Source organism: Pagrus pagrus (genome assembly GCF_965226575.1).
Source record: "Pagrus pagrus genome assembly, chromosome: 9".
NCBI lineage: Eukaryota > Metazoa > Chordata > Actinopteri > Spariformes > Sparidae > Pagrus > Pagrus pagrus.
In genome coordinates, this window is record NC_140193.1 from 1,619,863 (window position 1) to 1,636,699 (window position 16,837).

A 16,837-nucleotide genomic window follows, 5' to 3' on the forward strand; every position below is an offset into this window, starting at 1 on the left:
AGATCGTAGTTATTTAAAGTTACTCTGATACTTCAGGTTTTCAGAAGCTTGAAGATTTGAGATTTTTTTACATACAATTTAATTATTTTGAAATTAGACAGAAAGATCATCAAAGAGTCACAAACCTGCTCTTTTCTCTATAAAAACTTCACAGCAGGGCCGACGCTGGACTCAACGTCGAGAGAACCAGACCAGGAAGAACAAATAAGAGCAGATTTAATATGATGAATGTTGCCCCTGTAAGAGGTTTCTCAGCCTGTGAGTGAAACGCCTTTAAAACAGGCGACAGTTCACAGAACATACAAATCAGAGCACTGAATCAAAGCTAAACCCTCTGAGAGCCGCTCGGGCAGAAATCTCAATCTCCGTCGGCAGCTGTCAGACTTCATCACACGGGCTCGTTTACTGTCAGACCCTCTCCGGCCCACAATCCTCTCTGCTAAATGAAAGGCAACAGGTTTTTATGGCGCTGCGATGGGACGCCGCGGCAGCCGGGATAAAACACTCTGTTCGTTGCTTTCCTGCCTCTCTCATTTAGCAGCTTCAGGAGGCCGCGGGCAGGCAGGTGCACGCTTTATGTGTCTGATTGACACCTGAGCCAGAGGTCTGACACAGATGCTACATTCCCTCTGCACCGGCACTAATAAAACAACAAGACGCTCTCTGTCACTTCCAGGAACAAACAGGAGGGCTGGACGGCGCTGCTGGCGAGCGTCGGGCATCGCACGCTAACTTTTTCTGACAAGAGGCAACGATTTAAAATAGGTTTGTCTCTCAGAGAGCAAACACAGGGACTCTGAGGCGAACATGGCACTTAGGGGAAACATTTCACTACAAGAACTCCGACATGCTCCGAGGGGAGGGCTCGCTCTGCTGCAGGAGTTTATATTTTTGTCTCTCTGAATCAACGAGCGGCGGCGGGAAAAGGAGGCCAAGTTAATCAGCAGCGGCACACAGACCTGGCCGCTGCGCTCAGTGTCACCGAGATGACTAAACAATGAGTTAGTGTCCAGGACTGACCCTCCTGCCCCTCTGCAGCCACACATATGTCTCCTCCCATCAGCCGGCTTCAGGAGGGGGGAGGGAGGGGGCGAGGAGACGAGAAGCTTCAGCCATCTGCAGCCCGATGAGCTGCTGCGATGTGAAACCATCGGGACCAGAGCCTGCAGGGAGGCTAATGGAGGTAATGGATGAGACAAAGGGGGTTTTATCCAGGATTTATACACCTCTCCCCTCAGCTGCTTCAGGGCTCCGACACACCGGAGTTCAAAACGACAATTTCATTTGAATCAGTGCCAACCACGTCCATTTTGGTGAACTTTGATGTGAATTTGAACCACTGACCAGTGTCTGAATGTCCAAAATGGAGAAGACTTTTAGATTATTAGCTGTGTTGCACCGTCCACTTTGAGTAAACCTCCTCTGCTGGAGTATAAACGAGGTTTGCTCCGGTATGACATGTATCTGACATGCCTCCGAGTACACGGGTCTGTGCACCTCTCTGATACCACGTGATTCATTATTAGAAATACGACCCTCCTTCTTTCCAGCAGCGTCCCTCAAGGTTCCTGAGGGCGCAGCGCTGAAACACTTCACTGAAACTGGGTAAACTCGGTACATCAAGCCTCGTTCTCCGATCGCTCGCTGGCTGTTGCAGACCACACGGCTGTCAAAGGAGCTCCTAACTGGTCAAATGAGTTGTCAATCAATAGGTCAGAGGTCAGTAGCCATTTTAGGAAACTCTGTGAGGCAGTTTAGCAGCATTTTAGTTTCTGACAGATAAAAGTATGAAAAAGTGTCCACGATCACAGTTTGTTGCTCTTTTGTCACATTTAATGATGTAATATGTGTTTTGGACTAAATATGTTACTGAAATGGATCCGCTGGACGTCTGTGAATAATTATTATATAATTATGTCTTTTATGGCTCATAATCTCTTTATCTGTTCTTAATTACTTTGATGTGACGTCTTCTAATCCTCCTTTATTGTTTTTATTCCTTCTATTTTTTAATCTATTTATCTTTCTTCTCTGTGATTTTGTCTGTTTCATCACTTTTATTCCTTAACGACTCATATTGTCTCTGTGTTTTAACATTTTCTGCTCTGCCGTCTTGTCTGAACCTTCAGACGAGACTTCCTCGTGTTTGACTCGACTCGTCTGTCAGAGCACTTTGTAAACTGTTTTTAAAAGGTGATATTTAAATAAAGTTTATTATTATAATTTTGAAAGACAACAGCTTTTAAGACACTATTTAAAACACCCAGTCGTCCATCTGTGAGTTGCCAAAACTTCGCCCACGCTTGTTTGTCGACTCGTTGGTTTGTTTGCTGATTTTTACCGAATCACAACAATCGAAGCTTTCCAACGATGACTGTACTCATAGCTGAGCTTTTAACAGGTTAAAACACCATGACTTGAAGATGTCCCGACGTCTCGGTATAAACACATCTGGTGGTTTCATGTTTACAAATGTCTCATGATGTCTCGAGCAGCTGTAACTCGACCACCCTTCCTCCCGACACGACGGTGGATGTGATGTGCTGCTGTAGAAACCTCGACCTCGTCTCTCTGAACGTGTTCGTTGTTTACAGAAACGTTAAACGGCAACATTTTACTCTGGCGACTGCGCCGGTCCACTTCCTGTTGGTGCTCCATTCTCATCCCAGCAGACAAACCAGTAAACAAACCTCTTTAAATCCGGGTGAGACGGGTTGTGTGTTGCCTCGTCTGACAACGTCTCGTTTCATTTGAGCATCATCTTAAAGACAACACAGAATCAGCTCCCGTCAAACAGCTGATAAATAATGGAAAGAGCGAGAATGGCCTCAGGGGAATTAAGACGAGTGTAAAGCTTTATCAGATCAGGTTTAAACGTGAACAACGTCTGCGGTGTGATTGAAAGTGCAGGTGTGTGTGTGACACGGAGGGATTTATGGAGGATTTGTGTATTTCTGTCTGTTGGATGAATTAGACGACAGCTCGCTCGTCCTGTTGGACTCCAACAGCTTCATGTGTCACATCAGCCTGTTTCCCTCTTCACAATGAGCCTGCTGTTGTGTGTGTGTGTGTGTGTGTGTGTGTGTGTGTGTGTGTGTGTGTGGTGGACTCATGGCGCACGGCGTGGGTCAGCGCTCCGACTGTATCAGGGGACTCCACATGGAGAGGTGTGCAGCGTCGTGTCATCGTGGAGTTTCCCCAGGCTCATCTGGAGGATCATTAAAATTCATGAGCACTGATTATCATGTCGAGCAGCATCTGACTGAAATGCCACCGCTCGTTACTTCAGGTGACGACGCCACGTTTTCATCACCTGCCACGTGTAGAAGGCAAACGCTGACGACTCAGGCCGGCGTGAGTCTGTGTGACTCGTGTCCGACACTCTGGCAGAATGAGCGGATGCTTCATGTGAGAGATGGCGACCGCCGTCGGTCTGTTGTTGTTCTGCTGCAGATAAAGGCACTTTGTCCCCACAGCGTCGCAGCTGAGCCCACGACGGCCGTCTGTAGGCCTCAGGACGGTTTATATATAAACACCTCAGATGATGATCATGTGCACCAACTGACACCACACCAGAGTCACCCTCACTCTTACCCTTCACTCATCTGAATCACAAAAAACCTAAAAGCTCATTTTCTTTATTTTCTGTGGTTGTTCTGGTTGTTCCAGGTGTATTTTGTTATGTTTTGACGCACACCTGTCGCTGTGTTTCCATCCAAATGTCAAGCGAAAATGAAGCGAACTTTTGAAATGTCGCAAAAAAAATAGAAATGCAAATTGGCTTCATTTCCATCAACTGGTTTAAAGTGCAGAAACTAGACTATGGCTGTAATAAACAGAGCAGAAGAAGAAGAGGCTGTGAAATAGAAACTGGTTGTTAAACCTCAAACAGGAAGAAAATGAAACAAAAAAAAGGTACAAAGCAAATTTATTGTTATTTTTTTAAACAAGGGTGTAAAAAAACTAAACTATGTTTGAGTCCTTTATCAAGTTATTATTATATTATTGTAATAAGATGCTTAAAGCCGCTATAATAAATATTATTTTTAATGTATGAAATGACAAAATGAAGACAGTTTGAAAAGTGTGTTGGTGCCTCTGCTCATGAATTATCTGCTGAATCAGCAGCTCTCCGCGGCTTCACGGAGCTTCATAGTGATTACAGCTCATTATTTATATTATGTTGACGCTCTCGTAGTGTTTTCAGAGGAAAAGCTGTGAGAAGCGGCTGCACACGACCTGCTGAGCAGCAAACAGCAGGCAGACACCGTAAGAGACTAGCTGGTGAACAACGTGGAGCGTTCAGCAGCTAAAGAGACGGATGTTTCCCTCCGGAGGTGGTGGAGACCAAAAACAGAGCTAACAAGAGAGAAGACTGGACGAACACGACTCCACATGAAGGATCACGTTGTCCGTAACAGCTGGATGTGGAACTAAGCAGCTGTGTATAAACATAAAAAGGGATAATTGTTCACTCAGTGGCCAAAAATATCAGCTATTGCAGTAAATAATCAGAAAACTGATCAAAATCAATAAATGTTGATGAGCCAGAAGACGAGCGTGTCGTTCAGCAGCTCCACCAGCAGCTTAAATGTCACAGTGAATCTGTATTTTGCGTCAGTGTCTACATGAAAGTTCACAGGCTGTGTGTGATTTATTTCATGTGTGTGATGTGATCGTATTTGACCTTTTCATCAGAAACACTGACGCTGGTTTACAGAACTGGGACAGACGCTCTCTAAGCTGCCCTGACACTCCTCTACGAATACCAGCGTCCTCTAAAAATAACACGGGCGATGTTTCCCTGCGTCTGCCTCCCTCTCTGCTTGCTGCTCACATTTGACCGATTAAACTCGGAGCTGCATGCCAACACATCCTGAGCTGGAGGTCAGCGCGCTGATGATCGCCTCGCCCGCATTCTTAAACAACAGCGCCATCAATTAGCGGCCTGATGAGTGCGGGGGCAAACCTGAGACTGACACCGGCGCTCGGTTCAACAGGTTCACGTCGTCCTGCTGCAGCTTTTAAAACGCTCTCTGTATCACAGCTCAGTCGTCTGTGTCACCGACAGTTTAACTGCTGCTGTCGCTCAGATCCCAGAGAGGAACTTCACACTCAGCCTGAGCTACATGCTAACAGCAGCATGCTAACATACTGATGTTTGGGAAATATAATGTTCACCAAGTTCATCGTCTTAGTTCAGAATGCTGTTTATATTTTATATACACCTGCTAATCAGCGCTGAATTCAGAGTACAGCTGAGGTTGAACCAAAGATCTGATGATGCAGAAGAAGAGAAGTCAGAGCGTCGACAGTCACAAGGATTCATCCCGGGAGGTTTTCATTCATGTGTTAGAAGAAGCTGCAGTGGATTCACCTGGGTTCGTTTTAAGGCTGTTTAGAAAAACTCAACTGTAGTAAATATGTAATATTTTTTCTTTTTCACATGAATACAAATGTATTTATTGTTCAAATATCACATCAGAATAATCTTGTAAGTTGACGCTGTAAACTGTCTACTACAGGAGAAGAGCTGGTTTAAAGGTGGAGAAGATGCTTATAGAAGATGCTGTTAAATGTTCCTTTGCGATATTCATCTTCCAGCGCTAAAGCGACCTGTTGGAGAGTCTGCTGTCCCTCTGCTCTCACTGCTAATATTTGTTCCAGAAAAGTAAGAGACGACTCTCACAGACAGCAGAAATGATTCAGACTGCAGTCTGGATTTTAAACGTCTGTCTCTGCAGTCCTGTAACATATGAGACAGTGAAAACAATGTGCCAAAGCAAATGTGTCACTTCCTCAGTGGATTCTGAGTCACTACTGTTTATGAGTTACTCTACAGGTGCACCGTGTAACATGTACTGTACATGCACATTTACATGCACGCAATATTCCAGTTTTTGACCTTAAGACAATATTCCTAATTAGCTGTTTACATACAAAATAATATTCTACAAATATTCCCGTTCACATGCAGCCGTGCATCCTCCGATGAAGTAACACAGCCTTCAGTTGTTGAACCACCTTTTAAAAAGGGTTTGTTGTTGAAGTCTTTCAGTGTTTAACAGGAGCTGCGTTTCCTTCCAAACAGAAAATACAGGTTTAAAAGAAAATCACAGGAAAACTCCACGGCACTCTCTTTTAAACAATCACGGTCATGTTGGCGCTCTGATGTGTTTCAATACATTTATGTTTTTGTGTGCGTGCGTCTCTGCAGCAGCCTCGCAAACTGTTTTCTAGGCTACAGATCAGAGCTGAGCACAAACAGGAAGAAGCCGCGCGTCGCTGTAAAAACCCCGGCCGAGGCGCGTATTGTGAACGCACTGTACACGTACACCACGTCTCAATCTGAAAATACTACATTTTGAACGAGGCCCAATGAGGAATATCTGTTCACATGATCTGTATCACATTGTGATGTATAGACGTAGCCACTGTTAGCCTGCACACTAGAAATAAGGCTAACAGGTACAGACAGACAATAAAATGAGCCACAGAGACACAGGTCATGTCTGAGTCTTCATTTAAGCAGCCCGGCTGTTTTAAAGGTAGAAGATATATCTGCAAATCACACTGCAGTCAGATTTGATCCACGTTTCGACCACACTACAGACGCCGACTCATGAAGCTTCCTAGCAGAGTTTTTACTTAGAAATTCAGACTAGATGCTTGTAAAGAAAAATGTCACTCACAAAGCATCTCAGCCCTTAAAGAGCTATTAAGGTGAAGGTCTGTCAGGAGAAGTGAGGAGGACTTTCTTACGCAGAGGAGAAATATGATCAAAATGCTGAATGAGTTCAGAAACACTGCAGATAAGATGGTGCAGGGACAATCTCGTCTTTGTTAGGTTAATGCAGATATCATCAGAAGGAGAAGTTAAACGATGGACGCTCCAGCAGATGAATAAAAAGGAGAGAAAACAGCTTTTCCTGCTTGATCTCCTCCTCCTCCTCCTCCTCCTCCTCCTCGACCTCCTCCTCCTCCTCCGCCCTGTGCTCCTCGTCTTCAGGAGAAAATCATTTATGAGACAACAAAATCTAAAAATAAACACTCCAAACAATCTCACTGTCAATATTTCCTCACAGTCATTTCACATGAAGAACGAGCTCGTCGTGTCTTTGTCTCAACAAACAGGACTTAAGCCTCTCAGCATGTTTGTCTCATTACCGCCTCATTAGATGACTCAGCTGATCACAACAACAATCCCAGTTTCTCCTGCAGTCCGTCCTTGTTCTTAATCTTCGTCCTCCGTCATCCCTCACGCCCGAGCTGCTTCCACATTCTCCGTTTGACTCCAGGGTCTCACACGCCGAGGTCAAAGGTCAGCTGACCTGTAGTTTCTTCTCCCTCTCATGCATGATAATGAGCCCCCTCTCAAAATGCATTAGCCTCTTTATCTCTCTGTTGCTCGGCTCTCTTACTGCAGAGGAATGAAAACTAAATGTTCCTGATAATTCAGTGCAAACCAGCGACGGACCGGTGGTATTTAAAGAGTATAAGTATTGCATAATAAAAGTCAGACTGGTACAGATTATATTAAAGTTTAGACGATGTCACGGGGGTAAAAAAAAAAGAGGAAGCAGAGGATCAGGAGGTGAATAACAGCAGATGAAGGTAACACTGTATCACAGATGAGCTGGAATACAAACAGCTAAAGAAATGTAAGTAAGCTTCGAGTCTTGTGATTCAGTTCATGCAAACCAGATGAGCCAGGTGCATCAACAAACAACAGACCAAACAGCCGACAAACAAGCGTGTACAAAGTTTTGGCAACTCACCGATGAAGCTTCTCTTATTCCCACATGTCCAGTGGATCCATTCAAGCAGCACGTTCAGACCAAAACACAGTATTCGTCATTAAATGGTGACAAAATGGCAAAAAACTGCAACTGCAGATTCGTCTTCATGCTTTTATCTTCCAATAAACTGCACTATTTGAAAACAAACACCGCTAAACTGCCACATGGAGTTTCTTAAGATGGCTGCCGACCTCTGAACTATTGATTGACAGCTCATTTGACCAGCTGAGAGCTTCTATGCCTGTCATGTGGCCTGCAACAGCCAACGAGTGATGTCACAGACAGGAGACCTACTCCTTGTTCCTCTCTTGAATCACTTACTGCCAACTTCTGGATGATTGACACATCATGTAGCCAATGAGATTTCAAATCTGTGAATATGTAATTTGATTGTGTTTACAGCTTGTTTATGTCATTTTATGCATTTTTCTCTTTGTATAAGTTGTTTTTCCACCTCAGCTCTTGTTCTTGAGTGTTTATCAGCACAGAGTTGGTGTAGATGAGGAAATAAAGAATCATAATGAGTTAAATGTTAAATTAAATGTTAAATAATAATGTTACTCTCAGGCAGAAGGATGATCAGGTCACAAAATTGCATTTTTTCCCAGGCGCCTGAATATTTCCTCAGAAAAACACGTGTTTATATTCAGTGATATTGTTATTACATTTGAACTTACACCATGTAAAACTATATGATGTGGACCCATTGTGTTTTCCGGCTAATAGGGGCAGTTATAGCTCATCTGCAGGTGCATTTTTACACCTTTAAGAGTCAGGCGAGAAGATTTTATAATTCCTATAGATCAATGACAGAGGCACTAACAGAGGCCCCAAACCAGGTCTGTGCTCCACACGGTTCAACAGCAGCTCTGAGTTTACTGGGCGACACTGAGACAGACGTTAGGATCCTTTAATATGAGTTTCCAGGTTCAAAACATTAAAGAAGGATAAATCAAACCTCCAAACCTCCCTGCAGCCTGTTTAGCAGTCAGTCAGGTCACAGTGGTCTGTTCGTCCTGCCGTATCCTCTCTGTCCTCTCCACACATCCCATAACGTCCCCTCAAGAGGTGAACTGTTGCTATGGCGACAAAATGCATATACCGTCTTCATCCGGTAATGGTTTGGTAATGTGATGATAGAAAATAGGCTCCACTCTGCAGAGTGAAACCAATATCAACTGACCGTTTGTCCTGTGAATCCTGCCAGAGGAAGTTAGACCCTGTCAGGAGCTCAGGGTCTAAATCTGGAAATACAAGAATAATATCAAAATATGTAATCTGATTATTTTAAAAATCTGGTTCTGGTTCAGTAAATTAGTGACAAAGAGGAACAGAAAACAAACCACAGATATCTCCTGGTAAAAGCAGAAACATTTGATTTGTACGGATCAAGTTCTGCAAAAAAAAAAAAAAAACACAGCAAAAAGAAAACTAGATCAGACCGGAGCTTATCTGCTATTTAAGTAATTTGATTTCACTTTAAAAACATCATGAGGAGCAGTCTGATTTTACATCTAGATCAAAATACAAACAACAGAAGGCAGAATAATCACAGCAGAGTACTGAGCAGGTTAACACGAGGACGCAGGCAAGACACAACGAAAAGACAAAAACACACAACACACAATCAGATGGACCAGGACAGAGTGAGGAGATGAACTAATGAATCACAGGTGTGCACAGGAACAGGCAGGAGACACGTTTGAACACATTAAGCCTGAAACTCTGATTGAAAGTCAATAAAAGTAAAGTGCAGCTGAGGTAGAAACCCTCATGCATAAAAACCATCTGCATCTGAAGAATCACGAGCTGCTCCGGAAATGTTTTATGGACCAGGAAACTTCACCAAACTGTTTCTTTACAGAAGCATTTTCTTAACTGTCTGTAAGAAACCTGAACCTGGCTCCATGTGAACCAGAGTGATGGGTGACGTCCTACAGCAGGAAGTTCAACCTGTGGAAATATAGCGACATAAAAATGCAGATGAAGGTTAAATGATCTCCTCCTTTCACAAGAGATGCTTATTTTCAATGTGAAAACATGCAGTAAAAACACTTTTCACCCCTCAGACCTCCGTCCGTCTGCAGAAAGTGTCTGAGCAGGAGACGGAGTGATCACAGGACATCTGGACGATGTGAGCAGCTTTTGTCCTGCTGACATTTATCTCTATTCAACGTCAGCTCATGTAACTTGTATGAAGTATTGTGTCCACTCGGTGTTCCCTGTCTACCTGAGCTTCTTTCAGCTGGAAGTCTCTCACAGCGAGCTGCAACAAAGAGACGAGTCGTCTCTGCTGGTTTCAGAGGAGACGTCCTGCAGCCGTCACTCTGTCTGTCCCGTCTGCCTGTCGATGTTCAGATAACGTTCCTGCTTTTGAGACTAATTTCAGAGCTGCAATCGTTAAAGAAGCAGTTCGTCCATGTGATTAAAGACAGACAGGTCGTCTTTGAGGAGCTGAGCTGTGTGAGGACATTAAATACTTGGTATATTTGGTTCATGAGCTCTGTTCCTCAGCCGCCGTCTGATGACTCTTTCCTGATGAATGTCTCTTATGAAACCCTGTTTTCTGACAGTGTGTTTCTGTGACACCAGGCTACATGTTGTGTACACACACAGTGTTTGCTGAGGCAGCGTTGGCCAACATTGCGTGTCCTAACAGCGGCATGCAGTCGGACTGTTGTGATCGGGTGTCGCCTCTGAGCAGCCCTGCTGGGAGAGATCGGCCCTCACGAGCAGAGAGGCTGCGAGGCTCGCAGAGGCTCTCCGACCTTTCAGCTGAGCCTGTGCGACAGTCACAGAGCGCGGCGATGACACGACGTCACACACAGACTCAGGCCTCTAATGCAGAGCAAAGATACGACCTGTGCAGCCTTCAGGCTGGAGGAGGCTGCAGCAGAGTCTGACCAGAGCAGGAGAAGATAAGGAAGACTTTTTAAAATAACCACGTGAAGACATACGAAGAAGACAATTTAATTTCATTGTCTCATTCATTCAACTCTTACAGCTGCTTTACTGTTTCCTGGAGGCAGTTTCATCAGACTGTGAGATAAAGGAGAGCTGCATGCAGCTGCTTCAGTCTGAGCGCTGAATGATCGATTGATATCATTTTCTATCTTTAAAGGGGCTCGATGTAGTTTCTAAAGAAGAAATTCAAACACAGAAATTTTTATATTGACGACCTTAAAGGACAACACAATTTATACTGTTTTACTTTGTTTATATGCGGCGGACCCTGCCACCTTTCTAGCCTCAGTGTTCTGGGGCCTTATTTTCCTCTGAGAACAGCTTGTTTATTCATTTATTATAAAGGTTTGTATAATTTTTTTGTTATTGATCAGTGACTCATTGATAGCAGCTCCAGAAGAGGTGACTCACAGTGTGCCTCTGCTCCACAAACACCGTCTCTGTTTTCAAAGCTCTTATTCTGATGATCCTGCCGCTCTCAGACTGTACGGCTGCAGAGTAAATAAGAATCCTGATTTAGCCGCCTATAAAGGAGACATTTCCACTGTGAGCTCCATCTACAATAGCTTCTCCTTTATCCTCTTCACCTCCCGATGGATGTCACATATGTAGGCGGAGGGAGACATTGCGGCTGAGTTATGTCCCCGTTTCCCGCTTCCTTCAGGTTGATTTAAACCTCCGGTCCTGTGAATCAGCCATAATGCACGGCCACTGTTTCTCAGATGTGTCACATCTCTATTCATGGCAGCGATCCGTAATGAGACTGAGCGGCGACCTGGGAATCTATCACGCGGTATGGCTGCCCCGAGGGGAGGAGATTGGAGTGGACGGAGGACAGTGAGCCGCTCGTATCAGGAGTTCACCATCCGTCTCCAGGAGTGGGTGGCTCCCGGCGAGCCGCTGCCACACGCTGACGGCGGCTAATCACTATGCTAAACGGCTGCTATAAGGTGCTGTCACCGCCTGACACAGAACTTTAATGTCAGCACAGACAAACCTCCTCCATCCGCTCAACATTTAGACAGACAGTCAGGTTCTGCAGGACCGGGCTGATGGATTCTGACACGGACGAGTGAAAGAGTCACAGAACGTTTTATTCTTTTACAAGTAATCCATCAAAGATCTGTGTGTTGTAGTGTTGTCAGTCGATCTCTGTCTGGTGTGATCTGAGAGGTTTTCAGTGGTCCAGCAGCGTCAGAGTGATGCTTTACTTTATTTGTTCATGTCTTCAGTGTTGTTGGAGACGTGTTGTTCTCCTCGTGGTTCCTTTTATTATCATTCTGAAACTGTTTTTGTCCTGAAGAGAGAAATAATGTACTGATCCTGTTGAACTGGGTCATGAATCACATGATGTTTGTCAGTTTGTTGTATTAAAGTCAAACCTCATGTAGTTTTGTGTTAAACTGCATCGTCTCATCAGCACCAGAACCAACACCAACATGGAGCCAACTGGGTTCAGAGAAGCTCGTAAACAAGATGAACATCACAATAAATCTGCTCGAGCAAACGTTGTCTCCTGATGATGAATCCCGCCGAAGTTTTTCTCTCGTCAGGTGAAATATCTCAACATCTTCTGGATGAATATTGTTCAGACGTTCATGTTTCCCAGAGAGATGACCCTCGATGATTTTTGGTGATCCTCTGACTTCTTCTGGCTAAAATGTTTAGACAACTGTTGGATTAACTGAGATATATTGCATTTAATTCGGGAATCCCGTCATCAGGCCACATTTTTAATTTGTCCTTTACCTGATGAATGAACAACATTCTCTGATCCTCTTGTTAATTAATGTTGCACCTGAAGGCGACACTGACTGAACACAGTCTATATTTTAAACAAACACATTCATCCAGTGTAACTTTCACCTTTCTAAGAGATTAATGGGAGCACTGAAGTCTCTGAAACGTCCGAGAACCAAACAGGAAGTTTGAGTGTTTAAACTTAAACGTCTGAGTCGAGTACGTTTGGAGGCTCATTGGCCCAGAGGGGGAAACACTTATGGATAATGACACCTCTTGTTCCTCACCCCCTCCCTCACCCCCTCGGCTCAGCGCCACCCGAGTGCTGTTTGGTTGCCCTTTAACACCATCATTGACATGCATTGTATACAAATGAGAGCGCGCCCCTCCCGCAGGGCCGCTCGCAAAGGTTAGCAGCTGCACACCGCATGGCAGATGAGGGCTTCTAATGAGCAACACGCACCGTGTGATTAGTGGGCTGAGTTTGGTCTGAGAGCAGAGACGACAGCAGTCACAGGTCAGCCGAGTTTGGGATAAAATTGGACACTTGTTAGAGTTCTTCTAATTGGTCGGAAAATATGAGTGCTGACACGACGTTTTGCTAACGGATACCAGTCCTGGAAATGAATGTAAAATTATCCTAAACGTCCGTCTCAGTGCTGCAGAGTAAACTCAGTACAGCCCTGAGGTTTGGGCTCCCACGTCTGCAGAAGCCACAAACTGAGTTTAAAGACGTTATTCACACCTTTTATTAAGATGAAATCTTTAATCTAGCTAAAGCTAATCTTGCTAAAAGCAACCGCACGCAGAAGGTGTAAATGACGTCTTTTCAAATCAATTTATATGTAATCTGAACTTGATGTGATTTGTATGAAACGTACACATTTTAACGCATCTGTGGTTTGCAGAAATTTAAAACATTCTGTCGATTGAGCTGATCTTAGTCTGAACATCAGCGGCTTCACGAGGGGCAGAGTCTAACCCAGACTTAGTTAGACCTGATGAACTCTGTATGTGTGACGATATCATTAATGTGTTGATCATCTAACACCTTCAGCTGAATGTAACACTGAGGTTGTCTGAGGGCAGAGAGGAGGAGGAAGAAGAAGAAGAAGAAGAGGAAGAAGAAGAAGAAGAAGAAGAGGAAGAGGAAGAAGAGGAGAGTCTCTACACACACACACACACACACACACTCCTACAGAACATATTTAATAAAACACACCACTGTCCGTGTCAACATTACATAACAGTCAATTAACACCATTACATTTCCCCCAAATGAAGTCTCTGTGGGTGACAGAGCCGCCAGCAGTGACCGTCCTATGTCACATAAATTAACCCCTCGGGGGAAAGAAAGCAGGCGTTCATCACGGCTCCTTTTAAGACATCCAGTGTTTTTATCTCCAGCCGACGTTCCCTCCACACAGAGCCGACACTTCACGGTCAAAATCAATTACTGTAATGAAGCTTCACGTTATTATTGTGAGGGAATCTAAAAGAAAAACACAAAGATGTCACGCTGAGTTGATGTTGACGCCTGTCACTGAGCGGCAGAGACCAGAAAACATGACAAATACATGTGCTGCTGTTGGAGGACAGTGTTTATTATAACTCACTGTATGTATGTTTTGTTTTTGTTGACGACGTGAGTATAAATGAATGAATGAAGCTACTGTAGGCTAACGTTAGCTGTGTTAATGTTTAGCTTCAGTTCGTTAGCTTCGAAGCACGTGGGTGAAACACAGAGGGTGGGACATCACGTCCATCTCTCTACATGGAGTTTGCCTCAGACAATGATCAATAAAGACGATGATGAAATACAGAAAAATCTTCCTGTCTCTGACATATTCTACAGGTTGTTACATCTCTGGATGAGGTCCAGGACATAGACAACACAAGACAGCACATATGACCGGGGTCATGACGAGATATAGACGTTAAAACTGGAGAGAGACGATGGTATGATGTCGATGTCGATGTGAACCGGCAGAAAAATAGGCGAGACTCCGAGTCTGCAGCTCTTCAACCTCGCCTGAGACGAGCGTCGTCCTGGTGCTCAAGTGAAATACGTGAGGAAAGACAGCGTTGGCTACGTTTAAAGAGTGAAAACATTTTGACTAAAAGTTGACGAACATGTAGGACTACTGGTCGACTGATGTATGTTGTCAGTTTATTCACTTCATAATGTTACGATGAAGCAGAAAACCTTCTATTACCAGTTTAAACCCGTCTCCTAACAACATTAGACCTCATCTAAACTAACTTGTCTCCTGAGTCAAACACTCAGCTACCGATGTGACTTGAATCTAAGTGTGAGCGTGTCGTTAGGATTCAGACACTGTTTGCATTTTAAAAACACTTGTGTGAATAAATTAAGTGGAGAGGATCTGTCAACACCGTCCTTGTTGGAACGTACCGGCAGAAACCGCAGGAAAACCTCAACACAGCATCTATCAACTGCTGCGGCTCGACAGATGCGTCTGTCGCTGTCTTTGTGATGGTCGATAAAGATGATGACGTGATTTACTTTTGTTGAAAGAGAAAGAGAGGGAGGGAAAGTGTGCATTCTCTTCATCTCTGTGACAGTCATTTTCAGGTCTATTAAAAAATAGGTGAGACTGAATCTCTCGATGTCGCACCGCTGCAGCCTCATCTTCAGATTCGACCACGTACAGTGGGGTTACGGCAATTTCTTGCTTCATGGCGACACATCAACCTTTGTTGCCATGGTCACGCTGTCAACAGAAACTCAAGCTTTTAATAACTTTTCATCACCACGGTGTTAAAATTGGCCTGTGAGAATGTAAAGTCGATCGGGTTAAAGCTGTAGGACGAGTTCATTAAAATACAAAATCTTTCTATCTTAAAGAGATTTGATTTGAATTTCCACAGAAAAACTCGTTGACCCGTCCTACAATCCCAAAGCGTCAGTATGTGACGAGCTGGGACTGAGACTCAAAAGTCAACTTTTCTTACAGGTAACACCTTTAATGTGTGCTGTTATAATGACTCAGCCACAACAATGAAGGCTTTCTGATGTTTCCTTCCCTTTCCAAGAACACCTGACACAGTTGTTCATTGTGTTGAACTGAGCCACCAGTCATCTTCTCTCTTTTTTCTTCAGTAACACCTGTTCAGTACTTGAAGCAGTCAAACAGAACAGGTGTCATCGTCATCCTCCTGAGGGGAGAAATCCCATCAGTGTCTCGTCTTTTACAAAGGAGGTGACCAACAAAGGAGGACGTCTACCCTTGATACTCCACCGGTCTCTCCTTTGGCATGCACGGCATGGTGGGTACTGTCAGCGTTTGATGGGTCTTGGCTAAGCCCGTCGCCGTGCGCGGGCCTGACCCTGTCTTCCAGTGGCGGGCCCTCAGCTGGAGATGGAGGATGATAGATGATTTGTCATTGGGGCGATGCTGCGGCGCGGCAGGACCATCCAGCTGGCCTCACTCCCACGGACACCGCTTTGTCACGGACGCACCGCTCAGCCGTTAGCTGTTTGACAGCCTTTTGTCCTGAAAGATGAGAAAAGATGCTGTTCTTCTTCTGACTGCTTCTTAAGTCAGTGAGAAGAAGAAGAAGAAGAAAATGAAAGGACATCTGCAGCTTCCAGCCTGAGGAGAACCTCGTGGAGAGCTGGTTTAATTACAGAGACTACTCAACGGTGAAAAGAAGGTTTCTGAGCACGGCTTACTGAAACAAAATATGCACAACACAGTCCGACGGGCATGAAACGAGCTGAAAACAGCTCCTCTAGAACGAGAGAACAACAAGGGGAAGGATGCCGCGGGATAATAGAGGATCACGCCAAACTGACTGATGATGAGGCCGCTTCAGGCAACAGCCAGGGACAAAATAATTATGATAGTGAATAAACAAAGCCAAGTGCTGTCACCGACGGTTACTTACGGCTGCAGCAGTGATCCTTCAGCTGTCTCAGGCACTCACTCAGTCAGACCAAGAAACCAGAGAGAAATAAAAATAGACGTGAAGAAGCCATTTTGTGTCTAACTGTACATGTTGTACTGTCCAACAAGAAAAGAAAGGTGCGTCTCATTTAACATTTACAGTATAACACAGATCCAACTGTACTCACCACTGAGGGTGACGCGGGCCAGCGAGGCCCTCAGGGAGCGACTACACCTCCTGTAATCAGACGCTTAATGGGGCAAATTAAATATGCTGTTCATCTTAATGCAGCTCAGGTTCACAGAATACAGATCAGCACAGGAGCTGCATCTGAACTGAGTTTTTAAGAAATGACACGAGAAGACACGGCAGGCGGGGACAGAGAGGACAGAGAGAGACAGAGAGACAGAGAGAGACAGAGA